Source organism: Podarcis vaucheri (assembly GCF_965113315.1).
Source record: "Podarcis vaucheri genome assembly, chromosome: 8".
Taxonomy (NCBI): Eukaryota; Metazoa; Chordata; class Lepidosauria; order Squamata; family Lacertidae; genus Podarcis; species Podarcis vaucheri.
Window position 1 is genome coordinate 32,691,202 of NC_138766.1, and position 26,455 is coordinate 32,717,656.

The following is a 26,455-nucleotide window of genomic DNA, read 5'->3' on the forward strand; positions in this document are numbered from 1 at the left end:
TTGTATAGAAACTCCACCACCATACTGTGACAGAGATAAGCTGGGAATACTTTATTATCCCCAAAGGGAGATTTACTGTGATATTTAAATTGTAAACAACAACAACGCCAAACCCTTTCCAGTTACAGCTTTTGGCCTGCTTTTATCTATGTGGCAAAATACACAGTATCAACATTACGTTGATATGTCTGGAATATGACATGGAAAAATGCCATTCTAATTTCATATTTTGTTTTGTTTAAGATAATAAACTTTTACATGTGAAACCACAATGTTATTTCATTAAATAACAAAATGTGTATACTGTACTTTACTGATTGATTGTAATAAGACCTCTAAGCAGGTTGCAATAAATATTAAAATTATAAAAAACGGTTTAAAAACAAGTGTTTAAAACATTTTTAACACATGTAGACTTTTTCATGGGAGTTTGTAAAACTCACACAGATTTTTTACTCATTCTCCCCAAGTATCAATTTAGATACTATCTAATGTGAGTATCTTTTAAAATTGACATTGGTGGCATTAATTCCACTTTTTTTTATTTTACAAAGAAAACGGTCATAGTGATTTAATGATCCATTGGATCTTTTCCAATGTAATTCCACCAAGAAACAGCGATTATCAGCACATTTCTTTTGTCCAGAATTTATTTAAATGGGGCTTCCACAGGCAAACATTTTGTAGAAGGTTCCATATGAAATTCATCCAAATTAAGCAGAGAAATGAGGGGTGTAAGGCAGAGATGAGGAACCTGTGGCTTTCCAGAACTTACTGAACATAAATCCAGTCATTCCCGACTACTGGCCATGCTGGCTTCGGCTGATGGAAATCGAAAGGCCACAGTCATCCCATCTTGTGTGTAAGATATGGAGGTGTGTATGGGTTGATAGACCCACAATTTCAATAGCAAAAAGTTTAGCTCTTTCTTTTGCTGTCCAGGGAAACATGAGTGGTGTGTGTCTAGCAAAATAGTGTGGTAGAAAAAAGAACATACCTGCTTCCTGTTCTGATAATGAATGCAATTTATTTCATATAATTTTCTGAAATATAATTTATTTCATGCAGTTTTCTGATAATTGCATGAAAGAGGACCTCGCCATACACTCTCCTGCCTGTGAGTTGAGATCCGCCATCACCAATAAAAATCCAGTTGTCCAGAACTCGGTGTAGGCCAGAGAATTCTTGGTGGTGGCGTCCCAGCCATCTGATGGGTTTTTCTCCTTTGTCAGACCTCTGATGAACAGCAGTGGTCTATATTTTAGAATGTAGATGGACAAAACGACTTGTATACTTAATTCTAAATAAGGGGTTGTACAGTTGTGAAAATGTTGTTGGATTGTTTTGCATGATTTGATCCCTTGTAACCCTCCCTAAGGGGGTTTCAGCTGAAAGCTTGTGCATCCCAACAGAGAAGTAAACCTTTTAATGTATAATGACATTTTATAACTTAATAATTGCTCTCCTATTGGGTGTGTTAATTATATTTTGAGATAAGGTGGTGTATGGTTTATTTTAAAAATAATATTAATATGTATAGAGAACTTAAAAATATATATGGTATACACTACAAATAATCTGCCACTTGTTTGTGACTTGTTTTCTGACACTTTTTTTGTTTTTAGGGGGTGGCTCCTACATTCCTTGTTCTGTTAGATGAGACACTGCCCCATCCTAGTCCTTTAGATGGTATTGTGCTGTAACTGCAGTAGCATCATGCAGCTGGTACAAGTCCTCTTGGGCTGCTTGTCATTTTTGATCCATGACTGGATGCTAACAGATACTAGGCAGGTAGAAATAGGTCAATGCAGCTGACTCTGTGATGGCCAAAATGCCTTAAAGAGAATGTGTAGGTGAATTGTCCCTGCATTTGTATCTGCTGTGCCCTCTCTGCCTAATTCTGCACTCTCCACAGGTTTGCATGCCAGTTTTGTGGCATCTGACAATATAGGCTGTTCTTATGCCATGCCAATACAATTCATCACCATGTGTTGACATATCTGAGCGTTTTGTATGTCCAAAATGCTTATTTTCTGGTAATAGTTCATTGGACAGGGGCTTTCACGTGCCACGGGTCAGCCTGCTCCAAAGTAGATAACCAGTTCTGCATTTGAAACATTGCGAAAACTTTGTGAATGCATAGCTTCTGTGGTACTTTACTGCATTCTTTTAGTAGACATGCAGCTGAGTGTCGTCTGCTCTCCCACTGGGTTACATTCTGACTTGCAGGACATTCATTGTTTTGTGCTGCACCATATCATCAAGGCTTTATAGCTAGAAAGAGAGAGCTGTGTTAAAATGTAATTAAAATCAGGCTAAATAAAATAAAATGTGCAAAAGAGAGAGCCTGTAATGCTTCTAAAAACAGGAGTGATGTAAAAGTTAGGAAATGAAAAATGAATCTAGAGTTCTGCGTATGATTCATTTTTATTTTCATTTGGCTTTAGGAGTCTTAAATCGTAAGGTTTTGTGGAATCTGGCTTTCAAGCAAATTTCTGCAACTCTTTGTTAGAAAACTTAGGTATTTGCTCTCTAAGGTTGGTGTCTGAAAAGTTTTACTGAATCCAGTATCCTTTCCAAGAGACAGAAAGCTGTTTTCCAAAAATATGTTTGGATTCCTTTTTGAACAAATGTCTAAGCCCCATTTTTAAGCAACAAAAAACCCTGTCAGTTCAATTTCCAGAGGGCAAGTTGCAGTGTTAGCCTCTTGCAGCAAATATAGCAGAATCTTGTGGCACTTTAAGACTGTTATATTTACAGTGGCATACATTTTCTGCAGCACATTTCATCAGGTAAACGTTATTCTACACAGTCAAAAACAGACTTCAGATTTTTGCTAGACGTGTCCTTGCACTTTATTCACGAGTGGGTGAATTAACAGTTGTTTTTCCCCTCCCTTCTCTTCAGTTTTTGGATCAACAGCCACAACAACAATCTAAGCTCTGAGATTCTTCAGCCTCCTTGATAACAGATCCAACACCACAGTATATATCTTCAACTTTGAAAGGTGCTATGTAAATAAGGTGAGAATTAAAAATCTTAAATATCTTATGTTAATGTGCTACACATATCTTATAGATAACCTTATACTGAGGTGGACATATATAAAAAGTTAACTATCTCCTATTCATATGATTTTTGTATATAAAATATTTTTTACTACTCGGTCCTGGGAGTTGCACACAAACTGTAGCATCTGAAATCTTTAATATTTCCTCCCACTTTCTGATTCTTCCAAGCAAAATTCACCCTTTATGATTTTGTTGTTGCTGTTGATTTCTGCTAAAAGTGGTAGTGTCATTTGTTCTGATGGGGGGGGGGAGGAAATTTCTTTTAAAATGTATAAACGTAACGGTTTAATTTCATGTTTTAACTTGCTTGTTAGTTCATCTCCTGGAAGTTGAGTTTACAATCACCCTCTGTACTAGTGGTGACCTTAAAATTAGACTAGAAACCTGATCAACCACAAATACTGAATATGAATGGAAAAATAGCAGCACTTTGACCTGTATCAGGTGAAGCATAAATAACAAAACTCTTGTTTGCATTTAACTGGCTTTTAAGTTGTATGAATATCATACCCTCAGAATGATTCCAGCTTCCTATTTTTGTCTTCTAATGACTTTGCTTTAAGAATATAATTTTATATTTTTGGTTTATAATATCACAATATCAGTTACTGTTGACTGAAGTACCTCTCTTCCACAGCCATTACTGTTTTAATACGGTTTAACTAACATAAGCAAAATTCAAAAATTAGAATGGTGCGAAGCAGTTCAAAGCGGTGAAGTGCGAAGAACTTGTATAAACCCATGACTATAGTAGTCTTCTTGTGAAAATCTGATAAAGCTATCATTGGAAGAGCTTTTTAAAATATGCAGAATGTCTTACTGAATTACACAGTGCATAATTTGCATTTTATTGTGGCTGTGAGCTGGGGTGTTGCTCTTTAAAGGAGAGTCATTTCAACAACCAGCTGCATGTAAAGACATGCACTTTACGGTCCACGGTATGTAGCTGGAATGGAGGAGGTGTATTTAAATCATGCCACTTAGGAGCATTACTCTTTCTGAATGATTAATGCCAGACAAAACACTTTGATACTTTCACGTTAATACACTTGGTTGTTTTAGGAAGGAAAATTGCACAATGAATAACAGATCATCAGGTGGGATAAGCTGTGCTGTAGTAGTGTTAATGTTTATTCGGAGCCAGCAGCAGTGTGTTTTTGACATAAGCTGCGCTTGCCAGTTGCTATCACTGCTGTGCTCTTGGGGGTGGCTGGGATACCCCTGTATTGCACACTGCAGGTAGGGCAATGCTGCTGTTGTGTGGATACCTATAGCACTGTGCACAGGAGGGCAGTCTTATTGGTTCAGGTTCCCATAGGCTTCCATAAAAACTCAGTGTGAATTTTCGCACATCCCCTCCCAACTCCCCAATCAGTTGACAGTGCCAGCTGGGATTTTACAGTTTGCACTACTACACTGCTTGCTGCAGCTTGGAGCACACTACATATTTGTGTTCAATTGTTGTAGCAGTGTTTTTGTTTGTTATGATGTCTGGCGTAGAGAAGCCTCATATTTAATATAATTTTTCCCCCTTCCTAATATTAATCAAGCTTAAGTGACTTGTGAAAGCCTGCAGTTCATTGTTTGAAATGTATTACAACATTTAGCATTTCCATTTCCTGCATCTTAAACCAATATTGTAAACATTAAGAGAACATTTTGCAGGGATAGTTGAATATTGTGGGCAAACCCATCAGTGGTAATGGTGGCTTTTCTAAGGAGAAGGTGGGTGGACTTGGAATTGCTTATCTAGGCACATTCATGTTTGTTTGTTAATTCTTTTACATAAGCCTGACAAGAATATAGTACTGCCCTGTACCATTCTGGGTAGTCTATAATAATTCTTGCAAAGTTTGCAAAGCTCTGATCTAGTCAGATGAAAAGTGCACGGAGCATGATTAAAATATATTTTTTTAATGGAATAATGAAGATTGTCCAATTTAGTTCTACTCCGAGTAGATCCATTGACATTAATAGGCATGTAAATTAATACAGTGGTACCTCAGGTTACATGCGCTTCAGGTTACATACGCTTCAGGTTACAGACTCCGCTAACCCAGAAATATTACCTCGGGTTAAGAACTTTGCTTCAGGATGAGAACAGAAATCGTGCTACGGCGGCAGCAGGAGGCCCCATTAGCTAAAGTGGTGCTTCAGGTTAAGAACAGTTTCAGGTTAAGAACAGACCTTCAGAAAGAATTAAGTACTTAACCTGAGGTACCACTGTAATGTAGACCCAATGAAATAAATCATGTAAATATTAATTTCATTGGGTTTACTCTGCATAGAACATACAGTGGTACTTAATTCCATTCTGGAGGTCCGTTCTTAACCTGAAACTGTTCTTAACCTGAAGCATTACTTTAGCTAATGGGGCCTCCTGCTGCCGCCGCGCCGCCGGAACCCGATTTCTGTTCTTATCCTGAAGCAAAGTTCTTAACCTGAAGCACTATTTCTGGGTTAGCGGAGTGTGTAACCTGAAGCGTATGTAACCTGAGGTACCACTGTAGTTGGAGAGTACCCTGAGAGGAAACTTTGCTGAAATGGGACTGTGTATGTTTATGCTGAACAGACAGTAGGCACTGACAGCTTCAGCGCTGAAGCTCACCTGTCTAAGGGCAATTGATCCAGAAATCTCTTCTTTCTCACCCTCACCCCTGCTTGCTCCCTTCATTAACTGAGTGGTGCGGTGAGTACTGAACATCTTGAATTCTTTTCATGCATGAAGGGCCTGAATGGCTATATTAAGTACTTTTTGGAGTTGATTTCTTTAAGCTCAAATTCTATAGTCATTATTTACTCCGTTGTGCGTTTATGAACTAACATCTGAGTTCACAAGAGCCACTACAGATGTACCTCACTCCCAGTTTGAGGGATTGATGTAGTCTCCACAACAACTTTTTCTGGTCCCTTCATGACCCCACTGATTTTAATTTGCTGGCAATTAAAAAAAAAAATCTAGACAGTGCCAGGGAGGGCGGAGCCTAATGTTGTGATGGGGATGCTAAACACCCCCACCCTGGTCATGATCTGTCTGCTTGTGTGTGTGCAAGCTTGTGAGAGTGCAGGGAATAGGGTGGCCACACCCAGTTTCGCCAAACTCAGCATTGGTATTTGACTCTCAGAGGGTTGGCCATGGGACAATGGGGTCATTTGGGACAAACAATTGTAGCCACCTCCTGCTCTACTGACTATTGTAGAACACTTGATCTACAGTGAAGGAACTTGTGCTTTTATTTATTTTAAGTCAAGTCAAGTAGATTTATTTATTTTAAGTCAAGTACTGACTATTATAAGCCTGCTCCCTGGGCTGCTGTATAAAGGTATAGGTATATCTTTTTCCCAATGTTGTGTAAGATTTGTGAAACCTGGACTGGAAAAATCACAGCCGATGTTCTAGTTCCAAGAGTACACATGACTTCTCATTTAGAACCACTATAACGTGAGGAGACCTAGGTTCACATCCCTAGGAGTGAGGAGACCTAGGTTCACATCCCTACTTGACTGTGGGCTAGTCACTTTCTCATCCTAACCTATGCCACTGGGTGGCTGTGAGGATAAGCAGGAGAGGAAAGAATATTGGATGGTGCTTTGAGCTTGGAGGAAAGTTGATGTAGTTGATTATGATAATTTGGGCAAATGGCTTAGTGCTTTGCTTTACACATGTTGTTCAAAGAAGATTCTGTGTGAGATACTGGGCATTTTGGCAACGTGTAATGCCTAACAAATTATATTGTATAATTTAGTTGACTTGGTTTTGTAGCTATTGCTTTCTTTTTGTAAATATTTACCAATGCAGCTTGTTTTCATGGAGTTGTTAAATGTGTGTATGGTGAGTTAGAGAATATATATTTAAAATAGTGTTTTTTTTATTTTTATTTTTGCAATTGTGGGGAAGATATCAGTGCCCCCTGCTGTCTGTTGGAGAGCAGCATTTGTTGTCCTTAGCAGCAATGTTTTGTTAATGTATTTTACTTTCAATGTACAATATAGGAACCTGAAGGGGGAAGGAGAAAAACAATTTTGATTTTTTTTTTAAAAGACCTGGAAGTATCAGAAGAATCAAATTCAAATTTGACTTCTGTGTAAATAGATAGTAATTAGAGGTATGTGTTTTTTAATGAGTTTCCTGCTGAATTATAAGAATAAATATAGTACAGTGGTACCTCGGGTTAAGTACTTAATTCGTTCTGGAGGTCCGTTCTTAACCTGAAACTGTTCTTAACTTGAAGTACCACTTTAGCTAATGGGGCCTCCTGCTGCCGCTGTGCCACCGGAGCACAATTTCTGTTCTCATCCTTAAGCAAAGTTCTTAACCCGAGGTACTATTTCTAGGCTTAGTTATGGCATAGAGATAAACCCCCTAACCCTTGTTATTGTTGTTGTTGTTGCAGTAATGAAATGTTATATTTAGTATTTCAGCAAATTAATATAACTGCCCAGCAAGAAATATCACCTAGACAGCTTACAGGCAAACAAAACAATGCTAAAAAAATTAAAATATATCACAATTAAAATCAGCAAAGCAAAAAAGCTGGCATATTAGCTGAAGTTAATAAAAGGTGCTTTTGGCCACAGATCCTCCTTGAGTTTCTAATGACAATGCTGGATCCAAAATTCCTCCTCCCCTGCGAATCTGTGAACTGGAATATTTAGGAGAAGTGTAACTCCTTTCAGAACCGGTTGAATGCTGTTCTCTTAGAACCACCCATCAGCAGTACCACAGTCTTGTCTGGGTTGATTCTCAGTTTGTTCATTTTTGTTTTTAAATAACTTTTTATTGGGTTTTATAGACAAGGATCCTAAGAATAATAAATGATACAAACATAGGCGCCACTCTGCAAAGAACAATGGGGAGGCCGGCAGCATGTGCCTTCAACCCCTGATGTTACTGAAAGCCACTGAGCGGTCCAAAAGAACCAACACATTCACACTTTGCCTGTCTCTCTCAAGGCAAAGATCATCCCACTGAGCAACCCAAGGCAGTTTCTATCCCAAGCCTGGGCCTGTGATTTGAAATTATTTCAGATAATATGCTTAATCCAGGAGTGACTGGAGTTTACCAGCCACTCATAAAGTGGATAGGCCCTTGATAACTTCAGATTCTTCATAAGGTCCGTATGAATGATCCAGTGACCTGATTATGTGAATGATATTCTGCCGTGCCCATAAATGTGTGCTGTGGAGGTCATATTAATGCCCCCCTGGATTCAAATTCTGGGAATGTATCCATGATAGAAACAGAGCTAGAAATATTAAGAATTTAGATGTAGTGGTTTCTGTTGTGGGCAGAGTGGACCTAGGGAAAATTCTGCATGGTAACACACTGTGTTGGATTAGTTCATACAACTGAATCTAAAGCTTATTCTCAACATGCCTCTTGTAGTTAAAAATGGTGCACATCTAATCATAAACAGTATTTTATTTTCTGATTAGGAGGCTCTAGTTCTCACATGTGGCTAAGGAGAAGCCCCTCCTCTTAGAAGTGGAGTGTCCTCTGCTTCAGAGAAATAATTACTTCTCAATTCCCATTTGATAATTCCCTCTTTATTTTCTGATGAGTTACTTAATAGTGACGGGATTGTTGAGCAGACTGCCTTTAATCTGAGCTTCAGAAGCTTCTGAATGGATCTGGGGATATCATGCTATGTGTTTTTATGCTGTTTAGTCATGCCATGTGAATACTGAAACTGGTGGAAGGCAAGTAAACAGTTGATAACAGTGAATAATGCTATTAATGAGTGCCCCGTCTCTTAAATCAAAGCTGGCACTATGGATTTTGTTATCTGTTTTGCCTGTGTGTTAAGTAGGTGCCATGTAAAATTCAGTACGTAAGGATGTGAGGGCGATCTGGTTGTGACATCTGTCACCCCATTGATCTCCAGAGTTGATTCTGCTAAAAGCAGTCACAATGCTGGTACATTTTAGAAATAAAAATGGCGCAATAATTGTAGTGTTGCACCCATCTGTGCGCATATTCCCATCTCTCTTGTTTCTCTGCCCTTGAATAGTTGGAAAACTGGTATGTTTTGCAACATTTTGGTTGCTTTGTGTTAGATCATTATAAAATATTACTTACTCTAGCATTTTGTAGTTTTCAGCAGTGCTTTATCCTTTGGTCCTTACATTTCTCTCCTCATTCCTGACAGTTATGGCTAGTCAGATTCATTTCTGCTTGAGGAGTGAATCGTGGTTTTCAGGGTCTCTTATTGCACACAAGCAGAGCAGAGAGCATGAGTTCAGCATTTTTATGACTATTTGCCAAGACAGTTAAAAAATAATAATCTGGTATGTTTTTGCAGTGCTTTCCTGTGAAAAAAAGTACAGATGTGGTGATTGGCTAAAAAAAGAAAGATGAGTTTTTACATTTTTCTTGATCAGAAATAGTTTGACTACTCAATACAGACAAGAAGCATATTCTGTGAGTTGGCTTATACCGCATTGCATCATTTGACAGATCAGAAGTGTACAGCACAGATGGAAACTGATATTTTTCTGAATTCTTAGGACTAACCTAGTGATCTAAACTGAAACCCAGTTAACACAGATTCTGCATAAATGGTCTGTTTTTAAGCAACCACCAACCTGGATGCATGAAACAACTTGGTGTAACCATGCTCACGTAAGCATTGAAGTGCCATCAACACAAACATTATTTCTGGTGGGGGCTTTTTTATTGGCACAAGTGCTGAATGGGTAGCTTGTGGCTGTGCTGCTTAGTTGTGCATGCACTCCTGGCAGGAGTTAAAAAATGAAACACAGGCAGACAGCGATGGATATGAGGCCTTTGCGATTCAAGAGCTTGTGCAAAAATGTTAACCAGATGTAGTTTACAGAAACATAATGGCTGTGCACAATAAATTTTGTGCTTTTGATAACTAAAATATTCCCCAGTATCAAAGTAAGTAGCGAGCCTTTAGTCTTTCCGAACATACAGAGCTCTGGAGTTTCTAGAACAGGGCAAGCAACTTTCTTTTGTGTGTCTCCAACTCTCTTGTGGGGTAAGCTATACTGTGCATCTTTGGTGTGTTTCAGAAAAGTGCAGGATAAGTAAATTAAAATGATTGGCTTGTATTACGTTTCCCTCCAGATAGCACTCTGTATATTAAGTTGAAGTCACGAATATGTTTTTAATAACAGAAATAGACATAGAAAAAGCATTTTTCTTATATTAAACAGACCCAGACAATATACTCCCTTGTCAAAAATACAGCTTGTGTGGAATGTTATTTAGGAGAAAAGGAATGGGAGAGATGCAAACCAAGTGACACTTCACCAACATCTATAACAGCCAGGCATACTGGAAAGTGCTTAGAGCTTTTTAAAATAGCTTTTGCTTGCACGAGTATTCGAACAAGTAGTTTTGCATTGCATATGTTGTACCTACCAGAGCCTTATGCTCCTCATTTTTCTGAATGTGTTTTGTAAAAAAATAATACTCTCATAGGCAGAAGTTAAATGCAGAAGCTAGATGAATTACTTCAGGTTCACACTGGTGAGTTATAAGGAACCATGCTTGTAAAGTGAGGTGGGGTTGCTGGAATGGCAACCCTCCACTTGAGCCAAGATCTCTGCTGGGAGTCAGGGCTGTGCTGGTTTGTAGGCAAAACAAATTAACCGCTGTTATGCTTGGTGACTTGAAAATAATTTATTCTCTGATAATGATGAGTATCTTTTCTTCTCTCTGGGCCACTAATATGGAGGATATTTCTGTTTAACTTGGCAAAACTATTCGAAGAAGGGATTGGGTGAAACATAAGGTCGTATCTTATTATCCTGTCCTCCCCTTTTCCACACTAGATATCTAATTGCTAATAACTTACTTTCCCTTGCTGATACGGACACTGTATACAGACATATGATGAACAAAATCTGCTTTTTTTCAGGGTCATTACTTTCGTAGTGTGGTGCAAGTGTGCGCACATATACATGGCCTCGTCTGTGGCCCTGGGTTAACTGAAGGATTTGTAAAGTTGCCAGCATTTCTGCAGAACTGTAACTGCTTGCTTTCCTTAATAGCAATAAAGGAGTTTCAAGTCTGCATTTCATATGATTCGCCTTTCATTCCAGGAACCTTGCCACTCCCACTTTACTCATGGGAAAAGCTTTTTATATTTGCACGTACACATTCCTCTGAAACTTGCTGGGATTTTTAAAATGTTGCATATCCTTCCAGACTTTTTCTTTTCTTTTCTTTCTGTTCCAGTTTTCTTTTTGTTCCACTTCTGTGGCCGCAAAGTACAGCATGTCTTTTACAGTATGGGTGTTTTTTTAAACAACAGCAACAACAACAACAACAACAACATGCATTCTGTCTCAGTGCTACATCAGCGAGTCATGCGTTTAATCCACTAGCAATTTGGAAGTTCGAAACCTAATTGGTTAAAACTTAGCTGGTGGATGGGAAGCAACTCATGGTGGCCAAGTGTTCTGAGCAGTGGCTCTTATTCCAGAAGCAGCAACAATAGGCTCTCCTATGAAAAAACATGGAGCATGAATAGTACATCTATAGTATGGATGTTGAAAGAGGTAGAGGGAGCAGTAGTTTGTGGTACTCCCTGTGTAACAGGGGTGGAGAACTGGATCCAGCCTATGGCCCAGGTCCTTATCTCCCCCACATACCCTCATGGCCAACTTTGACAGGTGGACTTAGTATTATGATGCCAGGCGATGGAACATGAGATGATTCACACTTGTTATTCAAAGTGCAAAGTTATTCATGAGTGCTTAAAGCAGCCCCCTTTGAAGACCTGCTACCAGAGCCAATCATCTGATTGGTTCTAGGAATGCATCTTCAGAGAGGTTCCCTGGGACCACTGACCAGCTGATTGACAGCCCTTTTGAAGGGGGGAAATGTTCCTAAAACCAGAGCATTTTCTTCTCAGAGTAAGCAGGTTGCATTTAACGTACTCCATCCAGTTGAATACAAATTTCTTTCTCCAGCCCCCTTGGCTGCACTAGAGTACCTTGAAAACTCTCCAATGTTGCCATTCCCAGCTGATTGTTGGTATTTTGGCTGTTCTGGGCTCTCTTCACACCCTGACAACCAGCTGCTTGTGGGGAGAGGAGTGGAACCAGGCAGCAGAAAAATCTGGAAGCTGCAGGTATCCTAGTTGCTTCTCTCTGATGTTTTCCAGACTGAGGGTGTATAGGCATTAGAGCTATGTGACAGACAGAGGCATAGGATTGGTTCTCCTGGATCATGTGACTGCCAAACTCAGAGGGGTTATTCTGGTAAGTGGTGCTTTCTCTGATGTGAAATCTCTTCTCTTGGTCCAGCTGCCACTTTTCCCTGCCCCACTTCTGACATCATTTATGGCATCAGGGGTAAGGCAGATGAGTTTGGCTTGCCAAAACGGTCCAATGGGCATAATTAGGCCCATGGACCAGAGGTTTTCTCTATCGCTGCTGACAGGGAGGGCATTGGACCTTAGTGTAGTCACTGCCAGGCCTTAGGGCAATCACTGGCTCTTAGCTTAACCTACCTCACTGGGTGGTTGTTAGGCCTAACATCAGAAGGGGGAGCCAAGCATGCACATCACCTTGAACTTCTTGGAGGAAATGTGGAATATTAATGCCAAAATCAAAAACAGAGAAAAATTGGTTGCTATTTTAACATGTGCAGTTGGGCTACAGTTAGCACCAAGGACATGAAGCATCTGTATGCATGGGATGGGGGAGTCCACAACTCACATGTTGCACAGTGGAGGAACATGGCAGAATACAGTGAGGCTCAACAGTTCAGGGAATTCAACAGACAGCAGAAAGACCTGGAAGCGGCAAGAATCAGCCTTGTGATTTCCAAACTCAGGCTTGTTGCTTTTTTCTGGTTGGTGGCATTTTTGCCTGGTCTGAAATGCTCTATAGTGTCCTAATGGTTCATGGTATAGGACAATGCTGGATTGCATCTTCTTGCCTGTTTAGCGTTCACTTTTCCATTAAAACCAAAATGCACAAAAACAGAGGAGTTAACAAAAATGCTTTTTCAGGGAAATTATTAATTGATTTCAGTAAGACCTGTTTGCAAATTCTGCATTTAAAAGCCCAGGATAACATGATGCAGAAGCTGGCATCTTTGTGCTAAAGCTGAGCAACTTCAGTTCAACCACTGGCAGCTTGCAGTAAGGTCACTCTTGTGTGGCCTTAGCTTCCCTTCAGTAAAATGGAAAATAGTTTTCTAGTTCTCAGGGTCATGGCGAGGGTAAGAAGGGAAGAAATGATGTAAAGAGTTTTGCACTTGTAAATTGCACCTGTCAAAATAGCAAGGATTTCTCATACATTTAAAAAGTCATTCTCAAAATTGGTTGCCGCAATTACTTCACACAATTACTACAAGATAAAGATCCTTTCCCAGTTTGTTTGCATTCTGCATTTGATAGTACTTTGTTTTGGTTTCACTTATTGCCTGTATTATACGTTTTCTCTGGGGAGGAAGAAATAAGAGCTTGGCCCGGCCAATGGGTGTAATGCTGGAAAATACTTAAGGTTTTTAAAAAACATTATTAGTTACCATATCACTAGAGTCTCTCTTAAAGCCAGTGTCCTTTTAATCAGCAAACAGGCTTTATTGCGTCTTCAAAATAATGAAAAATTGAGCAAAGTTTTTGAAGATGGGCATCTGGCAAAAGCGTCTGTATTTCCATCTGCGAGTGGTTAGCAAAGTGTTTATGATATTTAAATAGCACAAGCCTTTTCTCACTTTTGTATTTTATTCTGGTGACCTGTTTCCTTGACAAATGGTCTTTTTCGGTAGTTTTGTCCCAGGTATTATGAAAATGTTTGGAAGATGTTTGTTACATAATTGAGAGCTGGAAGAGACATTAACTCCCTGACAGAAGCAAGAATACTCCCCAAAGCCTGTACCCTTGTCAAAAGATTATGGTTCATATCCTTGTTGTTGCGTCCATCCATCCATCCATCCATCCATCCATCTCTCTCTCTCTCTCTCCCTCCCTCCAATGGAGTGCACCTCTAGTGGTTAAGTCAAGCCTCTGTGTTGGCAGAATCAAAATGACCTCCATGAGTCGCAAGCCTGGGCAGGGTGCATGGAGGTCCTGGTCTGCCCAGATGACAAGACCCCCCCACCCTTCCAGCTTCGGTGATGTCCAAAGGAAAGCATAGCCACGATTTGCAGCTGCACATGGCATTGGGGGACGAACAGCAGACTTTACCCTGCACACTCCGACTTACATGGGTGGAGCCTGGAAAGCAGATCTGAGTGAGGACTTCTGCTCAGGTCTGCTCCTAGGATTTATTAAGGGGCCCAGACATGCTAACCCTCACCCACAGGACCAGGCAGGTCCAACCAACTGATGGATTGGCCATAGTCCATGACTTGCTTGTTTTTTGCCTACCTCATAGCAAAATTGTAATGCTGCATTTATCCTATGTCACAGCTTTGTAAGGGCAGAAGGGGCACTGGACTAGATCAATAGAAGGGATGGAGCAGAAAGACACCCGGCCCCATCTCAAGGGGAGTTCTCTTTATGGGAACATGGAGAAGAAGAAGAGTTTGGATTTGATATCCCGCCTTTCACTCCCCTTCAGGAGTCTCAAAGCGGCTAACATTCTCCTTTCCCTTCCTCCCCCACAACAAACACTCTGTGAGGTGAGTGGGGCTGAGAGACTTCACAGAAGTGTGACTGGCCCAAGGTCACCCAGCAGCTGCATGTGGAGGAGCGGAGACACGAACCCGGTTTCCCAGATTACGTGACTCTTAACCACTACACCACACTGGCTCTCTGACCAGAGGACGGTGCTCTCTGACCAGAAGGCCAGCTTGGGGGCTGATGGGCCATAGTGCCCCCTACCATGTTGTCTCTAAGGGTTCCGCTGAAAATAGTTCATGCCATAGTGGACCCTAAACATTAGACATTCCCCTTTTGGTATGACGGTGTATCAACCAGCGCTTGGGCTGCTTGATCATTGGATCCATGTCCTGTGGTTTTGCCAAACTTGTTTCTCTTTAATCAGTCAATCAAACTGTGGCCTTATTCCATCCCAGATATGTCTCATGTTTGTCTTGTTCTGCTTCCCACCCCTGTGTTCACTGTGTGTATGCCTGCAAGCGCACCCAAGATCTGTCTGCTGTCCTCTTACCATTTTTGTTGCCTTCCAGGACTGTCCTCTCTCCCCATCCCCCCAATTTTTTTTATTCGCCTTGAAGTGTGGTGACCCAAGTTGGACACCATTCCCCATAGTAAATAAATGGGAAGGAATTCCTAAGTGGTAGCAGTCAGAAGACTAGCAAAGAACAGGTCTGTCATAGTGCTTTTCTTTTCTTTCCAACCTAGAAAATGCAGTAGAAAGCAGTAGAAGGAGCCACAGGCAGGGGTGCTTTGCTGCTTGTGGTCTATGTTGCATGCAGATGTGCTTCCTTACTGCAAAGCAGCATCAGGTCGGCCTAACCCCGTAGGGAAACAGTGGGGTGTATGGGATGTGCTTAAACATTTCCCTTTCAGCTGCCTCCTCAATTTTAGGTGTCCCAAACTGCTTTTTCACATCTAGAGTGTCCCAGTTGCGTGTTTACTTTGTAAACACACATCTAGAAGAACATTATGAGGGGGGAAAGTCCACCCTTTTTTCAGTCTGTTACAAATTGCCTCTGACCATTGGGATTTGAATACACACAAATGCTTTTTCCTGTTTGACTCTCAGTAGCTTGGTTAGGGACAGCTGCAATTATTTGCAGTAGGCAAGCTGCTGACTTAAACCCATGCCTTCCATTTCTCCAGGTGTTTAGGGTGCTGGCATAGGTCTTGCTTGTATCCAAGGAGGCTGTCTGCTTTTGCAGCGGGGGCAACCTGTTCTTCCCCCAGCAGCCCTCTGCAGGCCCTCCTAGTTTGTTCCAGGACACTGGAGGATCATTTGGAGCAGATTTTGCAGGTACACTGGGTGAAGACAAGCCAATGAAGTCCCGCCACATGAGCCAGGGCAGCCCACCAATAAGGCACAGTGAAACCATTTGCCACTGGTGGCAGATCTGACCGCTGCCATTGTGCTGCTGCCATTGTGCTTCTCCCATGATGCCGCCACTGTGCCGCTGCCATTGTGCCCTCACTGCTGTTGCTGTGCTGTGGGCACAGCCACAGGCAAGGTTGCGGTGGTGGGGCTGGTGGCAACATTGGGGCAGGTGGGGGCTCAGATCTGCCCGATGTGGGTGCGGGGGCAGCATCAGGGCAGTTTCCCAACAGCAGCCCTGACATGAGCAATGTTGCATTCCTTACATCAAATTTTAATTTTTATTTCTCTGCTCCGCCTCCCCCTCTCCAGTCTAAATACTATTTTAGGGCCACTTCTGTTCCTTTGCTTTGTTTGTTTCAGATATAAACTCCCTTCTGACTACTTGTCTGTATAGGTTTTACAAGCATAAGGTTCTCTATGCAAAAGGAAATGTATGTCTACGAAACATGTAAGTGCACTGTATATGCATGTTAGCTTATTTGTTCAAGTATGTAGTCAGGTCATAGACAGAAGTGAAGCAAAGCCCTGGGTTGTTATATATCACCACCTGACCAGCAGTATTGTTCGAGATTGTGCAGCATATTCTGGGATAGTACCTTAAAATATTATTTCACATTACATGCAAGTTCACTACCCGTGAAAAGAATACTGCTGAACTCATGAAGGCATTTTGTTACGCTTGTTTGTAGAGGAAGAGACATGATATGTGAGGAGTGGTCTTTTAAGATTTTGATCTGATATTTATGCAGGGATAGAAGAGATTAAACTTGACAAGACAATTATTTCTGTGAAAGGAAATGTACTCTGCTACAATGTATTTCAGTTAATTGACTGTGATTTTATGTAAACTGTGCTATTTTTACTGTTGTTAGCTGCTCTGAGGCCGGCTTTGGCTGGGGAGGGCGGGATATAAATAATTTATTATTATTATTATTGTTGTTATTACTACTTTGGTTATTATGTCTCATTGATTACATAAATGTATACTCTGCTTTTCCCCTCAAAAAGGAGTTGCTCGAATCAACAGAAATATACAGTGTCCAAACCAAGGGAAGTAATAATACTGCTATATTCTGCCTTGGTTAGACCACACCTGGAGTACTGTGTCCAGTTCTAGGCACCACAGATTCCAACTAAACATCAGAAAGAACTTTCTGATAGTAAGAGCTGTTGGACAGTGGAACGGCCTCCCTTGGGAGGTGGTGGATTCTATTTCCTAGGAGGTTTTTAAGCAGAGGTTAGATGGCCAGCTGTCATGGATGCTTCAGTTGAGATTCCTGCATTTCAGGGGGTTGGACTAGATGACCCTCGGGGTCCCTTCCAACTGTTCGATTCTGTGATGCTAGGGTGCAAAATACAAAACAAACATAAAAATGTGGTCCATTGTCAAAACACATTTACCAGACTACAGCAGAATACAGAGAGCTGAAACTCCATTTGTGTATTTTTGATTCATCGCATACTATTTATGCTGCTGTATTGAAAGCTTACATAGATTTGTAGGAGAAAGCAAGCTCTCAGCTATACAATCACAGCACGTTACTATTAAGACACCCACATGTAATAAAAATAACAGCTCTAACTAAGCATGAGAACTTAATTTAAAAGGACTACATAGATAACCATATCTGTTGTGTACCATCTTAGTAAAATGTTAAAATTGAGTATGGTTTTTTTGTATGGTTTTTTTTGGGGGAAATAATAATAATAATGAAGAAATTGCAACAAATAACTGCTTTTCCATAAAACATACAGGGATCTGGTGGTTAAAATGGCTATCAAATGTAGTGTGAATATGAAACAAATATATCACCTTAAGCACTCTAAATGCAACTGATATCCCAGTATGAATAGCACTCTATGAAAAGAATAAATATGTCTTGAAGCTGGGAACTAGAATAAACTGTTTCAAGGTGAAAGAGGAGCAGTATTATAAGGGTACACACAAAATAAATTTTATACAGATGTTTTAAGAGCTGCTTTTTTCCAGTCAGAGTTGTTGAAATTGCAAGTCAGGAGCAATATTACTGCTTCACTGAAAATTGTTCCAAATACTTTAGATAGCACAGGAAATGTGTTCTCACATACTTGACATTTAAATATTAATACTAATACCAAAACCTTTTGACCACAAAGAAATGCTGGAGCAAGATTTGGAAAGGAGACCTTTTTGATTAGGTGAAATAGTATCATTTTATGACAGAGTTGTCTGTATTTTTGATCATTTTGTCACTTGAAGAAACTACAAAATATATAGTGAAACCATGAATTTGTTTTTGCCTCCTGCACCCTCAATTGGGTATGCTTCTTTTGAAAAACGATAAATAAGCAGTAATTACCCCAACCAGTATTTTTCATTTGCTGTTATCTTTAGCTTGCCACAAAGAGGTTTGTAGACTTTTCAAATACAGTGGTGCCCCGCAAGACGAATGCCTCGCAAGACGAAAAACTCGCTAGACGAAAGGGTTTTTCGGTTTTGCGTTGCTTCGCTAGACGAATTTCCCTATGGGCTTGCTTCGCAAGACGAAAACGTCATGCGCTTTTTTCTTAAAGCCGCTTGAAGAGGCGCAGTTGCGACGGACCGTGCTTTGCAAGACGAAAAACATCGCAAGACGAAAAGACTCGTGGAACGAATTATTTTCGTCTTGCGAGGCACCACTGTACCGTTTTTGAGATGGGTGTGGTTAAAAGATGCCTTCCCCGAAGATGCTTCTCTGGTTGCATTTCTCTAATGTTTTTCTTTGGGCAATGATAATTGAAGAAGGGAAGGAGTGACAAGTACTTTCTTCCCTTCTATAATTTATTATTTCCTTTGCAGAATTACATGCTGCACTAAAAACAAAAATCAGAAACATTGTACAATACAATTTCCTCAGTGTAGTTTTAAAAAAGACGGGGAGGTTTTTTGCTGCTTGGCAGCCAGCTGAAAGCTTGCTTTGGGGTGGTTTTCCTGAAATCTGGGTGCCTGTAGCCTCCAGTCATAATAATGGCATGACTATTGCCACAGCCAATCAGGAAAGGGGAGGGGAAACATGATGAGATGGCTGGAAACATTGTGTGCCATTTAACTATGTTTTACTGAGTAACTCCGTTGAAACAAATGGAACTAACTTGGTCATTTTCATTATTCTTAATGGATCTACTCTGGTTAAAACTTGGTTGAATATCTCTAACTATTTTGTTAGCTTTAAGCATTTGCGTGGACAGGCGGAGTCCCCAGATCCCGAGCGGTCCCCCTGTCATGTGGAATAACGACTCAAGACAACGTGCTATGGGATTGAATTGGCCACAACTTTATTAAATTTCAAATGTGGGTAGACCTTGGCTCAGGTATTGGGCGTTCTCCCTCCCCAGCCCCCAGCCGGGGACCTAGGGAGCATCAGGGTTATCCAGTGGGGGGGGGATGGGCCGGCTCTGGAGAACATATGTTCAAGCAGAGATAGCCGCCCCCGTTACGCCGCCGCCGCAGGGGAGAGCAATGACGACCTTTCGGCGTACGGTCAAATCCTCCCTTCAGAAACCCCTTTAACAGGGAACCCTGGTATCCTTGGCAACCCTTCCCCCAGGTGGGATTGGACAACTGACTGGGGTAGGTGGAGACCTCCAGGTATCCCACCTGAGGGAAGGCAAAGCCAAGCCTTTGCTGATGGAGCCGCTCCAGATCCAGGGGCTGCGCGCGTCCACGCAAAGGGCGTCCCCCGTTTTATGCGGGGAGCGGTCATTGCCACATGACAAACACCTGGAAAACTGTCTATGGACAAACGTCGGCCTGGAGCGAGATGAGCTCCGCACCCCATAGTCGCCTTTGACTGGACTTAACCATCCAGGGTTCCTTTACCTTTTATCTTTAGTTTCTCTCATCATAACACTCAGCCAGATGATGAGTTGCTATAATTCTAATAGCAAAATTTGCTATTTCCTTTGCAAAATTTGCAATGTACTTCCCAACCAGAATAACTTCACAAATGGTTGCGTTTCCTGGCCTATTAAAATATTTTAGGAAATTTTAATTCTTGAGGCTATTACGTCCCAGTCATTGAGAGGCATGCTGACAGAATTTCTACTGGACAAAGCTTTCATTATTGTCTTAAAAGTAGAAGATATGAATTGCTACTACAGATGTGAGTCAGAGGTAAGAGTCTAATTAGTTAGCATTTACTAATAGTAGCTATGCCTCTGTGGACTTCAGTGCACTAACAAGGCCATAGTCAAAAAGTAGCAACTGCTAACTTGGATTAGATAATTCATAGACACAGATTAAAAAACCATAAGGAGACCATTATGATGTCTGAGCCTGGCATTGTAACAGCATAATGCAGGATATAGAACTTGGTAGTTACTCTTATATTGTCCTTGTAATTTCCAGTTGAGGTAAAATATATGTTCCAGTACTTGATTTGGAGATCCTGAGTCACTGATAATCCCTTGCCACTGTAGTCTAGGCAGATTGTTCTCCTGGCTAATTATTTTTTAGCATGAGTAACGAGCTCATGGTCTCACAGAAAAATCCCATCATACTAAAAAAAACAACGCCTTAGAAGCTGGCATATTTAATAGAGTTTGTCTCTATCATTATAGAATGTTACAGCCTTTGCTGGCTGAATGAAATTCATTCTCAAACTTATGCAGCATTGTGTGAACTCAGTGGGAGCAGGCACAGGGTTCCGTATTCATGGAACAGAAAATCAGTCTTATGCAAAAGTGATCAAATTAAGAAAGAAAGCGAACAGGGCTTGTGACGGCTGCTAGCTGTAATGAATTAAAAATGGCTCTAGGTGTTTAATTTGGAGCTCACTGACACAGGTTGTCATGATGGTTCCAAAATGTGGCACAGCCAAAATGCTGTAAATTTTAGAGTGCTACTTCAAAAGTTTTAAGTTCTGCTATTTTCTGTGTTTGTTAATGAATGTGTTGCAAGTCCTTCCCATGTATATATCTCTTTCTGTGTGTGTTATTCTTTGTTTGCAAATCTATGGTATTTTCCTAGCATTTGCTTCCCCCATCTGTGTCTATTTTTAAAATTTACAATTCAATCTTGTAGTATAGAAGACTTTCATATTCCCAATCTGTTTGTTCCCCACCCCAAGGGCTGCTTCTGTGAAAGCATTTTTTCCTGAATGCCCACATCTGATGGCTTACACAATGGAATTAAGTAAAGAATTGGGGCCTAATAGATTTTGCTTTTGTGGGGAGTGGGAGTTTAATGCTCCAGGCAGCAGATTTTCACCGTTCGCAATACAGCTTTGTCCTGTCTGCTCAGAACTTTAAAGAACATGAAGTAAGAGCTTTTTCAGTGGTTACATCTATTCTGATACATGGAACAAGGTTTTTTCACATCATGATGAGAATTCGCTGTAAAAAAGGTGTAATCCTAGCTAAGTAACTTCTGGATGGTTATATTGTCTTCTATATCCCAAGGTAAACAACACGATCAGTAACTTTCTAGCTAGTTATAGGGACGATTTATAAATGCAGCGTGCTCTATGCCTTGTGCATTGCAAAGTAGTATCATTTTTCTTAACAGTATGTATTGAGGTCAAATTGGTGAAAAACAGGAGTGGTTAAATGTTAGCTGAGCTTTGTGAATGTTAACGGAACTAAAGTAATACTGAAACTATTGTGGGAGTAAAATGGTGGTGGCTTGGCAGATAACAAGAGAGCAGAAAACATTTTATTGGGCTATAAATGTATTTTAAAAAAGTGTTTGCAACATTGAATGAAAAGTAATCGTAGCATAATGTTGCTCAAGCTGAATTTTCAGTTTGCCCCAATCCTGCTTGCATTTGTAACTTCAGTAAAATGATAGTTCTTTATCTCTGAATGTTATCTCTGAATGGATTAAAAGTATCTTCATACTCTTATGACATTTTGTATAGTTTTGAAAGCATTTTGCATATATGTAGTAACTGAATTTTGTATTTATTATGCAGTCATGTATCATATCTCTTAAAGTCACTGAAGTATTGTGCTAGCATTATTTACAGGGTTTTTTTAAAGCACTTGTTTTTCTGGATATTTGCTTTTATGTAAAAGTTTATGTTAAAATTTGCAATGGCTTCCTGGCTCTTAGAACACTGCTATTTTTTTCCTCTAGTTAGATAAAATTGTTCATAAACAAACAGCTCCTTCTACTTCAGAGATGAACCCAAAATGCTATCGAACCATTTTTGAGGAAGTTTATATCAGAATTTGCATTTTTACATAATTCATAGGAAGTAGCCAAGTATATTAAATTGAAACTATTTACTGTTGATTTTGTGTGAATGTTCCAACATACAGTGGTACCTTGGGTTACAGACGTTTCAGGTTACAGACACTTCAGGTTACAGACTCCGCTAACCCAGAAATAGTACCTCGGGTTAAGAACTTTGCTTCAGGATGAGAACAGAAATTGTGTGGCGGTGGCGCAGCAGCAGCGGGAGGCCCCATTAGCTAAAGTGGTGTCTCAAGTTAAGAACAGTTTCAGGTTAAGAACGGACCTCCGGAATGAATTGAGTTCTTAACCTGAGGTACCACTGTATAGCCAGATCATAATCTGCCATATTGTGACTTTAGTGACTGAGAGAATGAATACACCTTAGGCCGCAATAAATCAAACAGTGCATTGTTGCTGGATCTCATGGGCTGAAACTGAGTGTCATACATCACAAAAATCAGCAAGGATGTTAGGGATTCCTTGGGCTTGTATTATATAAAATCAATGATTATAAGGTGTCAGAACAGATGCATCAGTAAACAAATGACATCCAGCTCACTCTTTTTTACATATGATCCAGGTTCTGCAGACTCAGTGCTTACTCCCTTTCTGGTCATGGTGAGGGGTTTAATGTAGGTGACTCATTTTCATATACTGCTTAAGTGATGAGTTGGAACAATGGCTTGCAGAGAAGTCTGGCCTGCTGAGAGGTCACCAGAGATTTTTCTGTAGCTCTGGAACTCCTCTTCCACTTAAGGCTTAAAGGTAAAGGGACCCCTGACCATTAGGTCCAGTCGTGGCCAACTCTGAGGTTGCGGCGCTCATCTCGCTTTATTGGCTGGGGGAGCCGGTGTACAGCTTCCGGGTTATGTGGCCAGCACACAGCGTGTTTACCTTCCTGCCAGAGCGGTACCTATTTATCTACTTGCACCTTGAGGTGCTTTTGAACTGCTAGGTTGGCAGGAGCAGGGACCAAGCAACGGGAGCTCACCCAGTCCTGGGGATTCGAACCGCCAACCTTCTGATCGGCAAGTCCTAGGCTCTGTGATTTAACCCACAGCGCCACCCACGTCCCTCCACATAAGGCTTGCCACAGACCAAGTCTGAGGGTCTTCTGGAAATGCTGCAAGACCTTGTGTTCTTTAGCAAAGATGTTGATGGCTGGGAATAAGTGAACGATTTCAACAGTAGGTGGGATCCAACTCATGAGTCCCTCCAGTGGAAGCGCACACAAGGACTTATGCTGGTGCAACAGGGCTTTCCTCTATCTTCCGCCCCACACACAAGAAATGGGTTTTTGGGAGGTTGGGAGAACTCCAGGGTCAGCATGTGGGGGAAGGAGAGAGAAAGAGCATTGAATTCCTCCCAGTATATTTAAAATATGCTTACCAGCTTAGGCTGGTGAGCTAGCCACCACCCTATATAGAAGCAGTTGGCCTTGCCTCTGCTATTCATGCCCTGGCTACACCCAGACAAGATTAGTGTAACACACTTTTTGTGGGGACTGCCCCTAAAGATGTTCAGAAGCATCAGTTGGTGCAAGATAAGGCAGCCAAGATGCTTATGGTGGTCAAGTGTTGGAAATGCATTACATTGATTTTACATTGCTGCATTGGTTATCTATTTGCTTCTGGCCTCAATTTAAAACCATTCAGAAGCAGGTTACTTTAAGAGCCACCTATACCTGTAAGGACCTGCCCAGGCCTTAAGATCATCCACAGAGACCCTTCTTGCAGTCCTCACAATTAAGATTGGTCTTGGTTGAAACAAAAGAAATTGGCTTTTCAGTGCTGATCCTATATCTATATCCTATATCTATGGAACTCCATCTTAAGGGAGGTACATGTGACTCCTTCTCTGTTTGCTTTTGCTTTTCATTTTAGTCTGGTGTGAAATAGGAATGATTTTATGCTGCTGTTTTTGATTTAAATAATTGTTAAATGCAGGTGTTAAAATGTTTTTATGACACTGCTTGCAAGCTGCCATGGGGTAACTTTTGTTTTGAAAGTTAGCATATAAATCCTTAAAATATATACTATATAGATCAAGACAGCCCATTTTTAAGTATGTTTACTGTTTCTTGGTGTCTGTTTTTATGATTCCATATGTGATTGGTTGCATATAAATAATGCATATGAATAAATGAAATATGTATCATTGTAGCTAAATATGCTAAAATGAGTTCTGGATGCATGTGACACAGCTTTATGCAGGCAAAATGAGTGAAATAGCTGGGTGATTTCCTTCCTCCCGCCTCTGTGGAACAAAAAAAAATTCAACATTTTGTAGAGATGCAAATTGAAACACATGACAGTACCTATACAGTATACAAACATAGTGCTTGAAAAGAGCTACAAAGCTGTTCTTTCGTAATAGAATCCAACGTGTTTACTAGTTTTTGAAAATGTGTGCACATCAAATAAATCTCCAGTATTTGGGCCAGAGTGTACCAGCATTATGCAAAGGGAAGATTAACAGCACTCAGTATAAAGCTATGATCCACTTTCCTCTTGATTCCCAGACACTATCAACCAAATCAACAAAGAACTAAACTAGTGAAGAGGTCATGTTCTTTGCTTCATTTGCATCATTATAAGGGGAAAGTCTGTCATAATAGAAAATCTCACTGAATCTAGTGAATTACCTCTCAGTCATGATAGCACATGTAGGAAGATTATAATGGGAATAAAAACAGCCAGGATAGCAAGTGTGCCTCAATACAAATGAAAGACAACACCAGATATTCTGCAGCTAGTAGTTCTCTTCTAGGTCTTATTCTGGTCATTTCAGTCTGTGCGCTCAAGTCTCTGATAACCCTTTGCTCTAAAGGGCCCAGTTACCCTTAAGGATAGTCCTGTGTGCATGGCCTCAAATGATGTTAATCGGGACATCGTCACTTTTTCTCCTGTATCCAAGGAGAGAGGTTATTGGTATTTGTCATTCTGTACATCCTCCCATTGGATGGGAATAGGATCAGTTGTCCCCAGTACTTAATATGAATTCCTGGGTTCAAGAAAGAAATTCAGCAGAACAGTTGCCTCTCTCTATCTTCTGGCATGAAGGCCGGAAGGCAAGGAGGGAAGTGTGGCAGGAGAGGCAACAGCAAGGAGTGTCAGGGGCGGGGCATGTCTCAGGTGTGGGAGACTTGAACACAAGCAGAGACTGCCTTGTGTTTTGTATTGTTTATTTTTAAGTGTTTCTGGTTCTACACTGTCTTTATGGTGGTGTATTTTATTTTGTCGAGTTGCTTTGAAACATTTTATTTATTATAAAGCGACAGTTAAATGTAATAAATTATAAACATTATTTTTTATTATTAATAGAGTAAGTGAACAGGTGGGAGCCTCAAAAGAAAAAGGATAAGGAGCTTAAAAAAGGAGCCTAAAATTAATGTGCAAATAATTTATGTAATAATATAATGTGCTCAATTTATTTTGGTATATTGCTGCCTTCATCACTGAGAGTGAACAAGAACTATATTAGGAGTGCTCAATAGTAAAATAATACCATTACATAAAAATAAACACACTACATCAAATAGCTAAGCAAACTATGTACATCCCCTAATCTTAAACCAATGAAAAGACTTGAAAACAAGAATTCTTATTAGAATTGGTGAGAGACCACTCCCTGATTTGATTTTAATGGGTTTTGTGTGTGCATCTGTTTGCCTGTCTACAATTTTGCATCTTCTCTATTTCATAAAGATATCGCTTTATTTCTCAGCAGAAGATCATTGCACCCTGGTTGGATGTTTCAAGACTCAGTGGATTTTTACATCAAAGAAAAGTAGAAGATCTGTGCATTTATTAAGTAAGACTTTTTATGTTTAACTTTTTCTGCTTGTAGTTCATGACATGGAAATAAAAAAGAGCAACATGCTTGCATCTGATGTGTGCATTATAGCTTTGAGGCCCAAAAACAAGTACACATGAAATGCTTTATTCTGTGGCCATGTTTGCATGTCGCCATAAACTGTAAACCATGGTTTTTCATGCAGGGACAAATTGCATCCGCTGTGCTCCTCCCTGCAACAGCTGGGAGGAAACAAACCATGTTTCTTGGTTTAGCGTTATGTCTGAATTTACGACTGTGGTTTGTTTCACTTTAGGCAAACCATTGTGATAAAACATTGTGATAAAACAAGTGCGCCGCCTGCGGGGACAGGGTGGGGCGCCCAGCGCAGGGGGGGGTTTAACCGCGATGGCACCCTGCCGGGATCGCT

At 40.6% G+C, this 26,455-nt stretch overlaps 1 long non-coding RNA gene across 3 annotated transcripts in view; it reads left to right on the forward strand.

The window, feature by feature from the left end:
- Positions 1–26,062, forward strand: part of LOC309538851 — a 50,490-nt gene extending 24,428 nt beyond the window's left edge. For 2 of the 3 annotated variants that reach the window (XR_014222394.1, XR_014222395.1), the window contains 2 exons: positions 2,908–3,023; positions 25,957–26,043. This is a non-coding gene — a long non-coding RNA (uncharacterized lncRNA). Of the gene's footprint in view, positions 1–2,907; positions 3,024–25,956 lie in introns of all 3 variants that reach the window. The other variant, XR_014222396.1, reaches the window with a different exon arrangement.
- Positions 26,063–26,455: the final 393 nt, after the last annotated feature.